This window comes from Notamacropus eugenii, chromosome 7, assembly GCF_028372415.1.
Source record: "Notamacropus eugenii isolate mMacEug1 chromosome 7, mMacEug1.pri_v2, whole genome shotgun sequence".
Lineage (NCBI taxonomy): Eukaryota > Metazoa > Chordata > Mammalia > Diprotodontia > Macropodidae > Notamacropus > Notamacropus eugenii.
The window spans coordinates 110,856,328-110,859,114 of record NC_092878.1 but is presented as its reverse complement, the minus strand read 5'-3'; the positions used below and the strand labels follow the sequence as shown (position 1 = coordinate 110,859,114).

General features: G+C 37.1%; 1 pseudogene; it reads right to left on the bottom strand.

The window, feature by feature from the left end:
- Nucleotides 1-1,196: 1,196 nt before the first annotated feature.
- Nucleotides 1,197-2,298, bottom strand: LOC140514130 (actin-related protein 2/3 complex subunit 1A pseudogene; annotated as a pseudogene).
- Between the last annotated feature and the right edge of the window lie 489 nt (nucleotides 2,299-2,787).

The following is a 2,787-nucleotide window of genomic DNA, read 5'->3' as shown; positions in this document are numbered from 1 at the left end:
TTAAACCCCCACTTAGGAAATACTAAATGTTTTAAAAAACACAGTTGTAAGATTACTGCTTCAAACTTTCAGTTTGCTGGGAATTCTTGGTACTGTAATTAATCTTTCAGACCATCAGAAAAATATTCCAACATGACTCTTGTTTACCTATGTAATCTGTTCAAATAAGAGACTTTAAAGGCAATGTTATTAAATACCATACATAGTAACAGGCACATAGAAAACACAATGATTATTTGATGAATAAATGAATATATCTCAATGGTTAGTTAAATTGGACAGACTAATGATTATTATTATTACTTTTGCTATTTTTTTCCTCTTTCAAAATGTCACATGACTTAAAGGACAGGAATAAATAAAAAAAGGAATATATTGGGAAATTACTGTGGTGTAAAACAATTTTTTTCACTGAAATGCAGAATGATATTTTTAATAAAAGAAAAGAAAATGAAAGGTTGATTGTATAAGCAAATTCAGAGAGCAAAGAATAGTTTACCTGTCAGATCTTTGGAGAATGGAAGAATTTATGACCAAACAAGAGATTGAGACCATTATAAAATGCAAAATGGCTAATTTTTATTACATTAAATTGAAAAGGTTTCACACAAATGAAGTGAATGCAACAAAGATTAGAGGGGAAGCAGAAATCTGGGAAATATTTTTTATGACCAGTTTCTCTGATTAACGCCTCATTTTTAAAATATATAGAGAAATGAATCAAATTTATAAGAATAGGTACTATTCCCCAAGTGAAAAATGGTTAAAGAATATAAAAAGGCAGTTTTCAGACAAAGAAATTAAAGGCATCTATATTTACATGAAAAAATGTTCTAAATTGCTATTGATTACAGAAATGAAAATTTATTTTTATTTTTTTCCTGCAATTTAAAAAATTTTTTTCTAGCAAACAATTTACATAAAATCCCCTTTTAATTTGGTGTGGCAGCTTCCCATGATAAACTACTCAAAGAGCAGCTTTGGTCAAGAATGGAATGAAATAGGCAATAAAAAAAATCACTGCTGATTTTTTTAAACCAACACATTCACCAATTATGTTCAAAATAACAAAAAGAAAACATCTGCAAGGATATTTTCTCAGTTTTGATTTGTGGTAGGGTCTTTCCCATCTTCATGGAAATGCTGGAGCTGCATTCTGTCAAGTGTCTGTCATGCCAGAGAATGAAAATGCAGCTTTACTTGATTCGTAGCCCTTGGATTGAAGACTCTAAAGTCTTGAAATCCCAAATTGTCATGCTCCATCAATGCCAGTGATGCAAAATTTGGGACAGTCTTGCTTGTCCACTTCATAAATACATACTTGGGTGATACTGTTTTGGTGTAACTTGTCTAGAGCAGCGTTGCAATCCTCTGTCGTGGCTCTCTTGTCCACGTTGTGGAAGCGTTCCATGGCAGAGATGTTGCTCTGGATGCTCTGTTTTGGAATGTCTAATTTGGAGAGGAAGGTCAAGGAGCCACGATCATCATAATTAAACAGCACTGGGCAGCGGTCATGGCCAGCAGCCACCACGCTGTTCTCAGAGACAAACGACACGCTCAGGAGTGGGAGGAACTCTGTTTTCAGCTGCAAAACCATCATGTTTTTGGAGGCATCAGCAATTGATACAGTACTATCATGGCTGACCCAAGCAAGGTGGTTCCCACTGACAGAGAAACTAACTCTGTGGACCCAACCACCACTTCCAGTACCACCAAACTCTGACATCAATTGACCAAAAGGCATCTTGGTACCCCATGGAGTATTGGCTCGCTTTTCATCAACTTCTTTAATGTAGACTGAAAAAAACTCTGCATTTGAAGTCACAAGATCCAGCAGCCGGCAAAACATTGTTGGAGTGCCAGTCCAAACTAAGGACAGTAGAATGAATTGACTTTTTTATGTGTTTGCTCACCCACCGGTCATTTTCAGACTCAAAGTAGCACACGGAAATCAGTTAAGCTCCACTACCTACCTACCTCCAGGGGAGACCATTTCACAAAGGTGGCTACACTGTTAATCCTCAGGTTCACCAGGGTGCGTTTCCAGATGCCACCTTTCTGACTCCAGACATAAGGATTACGGTCTGTACCACAAGTTACAATTCGATCACTCTTGGGAGCCCAATCAATACCTGTGACATGTCCATTGTGCTCCTTCAGTTCATGGGCACCCATTGGTTCCCGTTTTTCTTGTAAATGTGGACTTCATGATTATTAGGACTAAGGGCAATTTGAGTACAGGTCTCTGTTCCAAGGATGGCAGGTGATTGGCTCTAATAAAAATTGATGTAAGAACATTATTCTTAGTGTTTTCAAAAGGGAAAAAAGCTGGGATGAGGAGGATGTGGACGGACTCTAGAGCAGAGCATTTGTGGACTCTGATCAGTCCATGAGAATAAGCTCCCACAGGCAGTGAGAGGAAGACAGAGGCCAGGAAGGAATGGCTGAGAGAAATGAAAATTAAAAAAAAAAAACAACAACAACAAAAAACAAAAAACAAAACTCTGGGCTACCACCTCACACCTATTAGATTGGCTAATATGACAGAAAAGGAAAATAACAAATATTGGAAAAGATTGGGAAAGTTGTAACACAAATGCATTTTTGGTGGAGTTGTGAACTGATCCAACCATTCTGGAAAGCAATTTGTAACTATGCCCAAAGGGCATACTGTGCATACCTTTGACCCAGGAATACCAATTCTAGGTCTATATCTCAAAGAGGTCATAAAAAAGGGAAAAGGACCCACATGTATAAACATATTTATAGCAATTCTTTTTTGTGGTG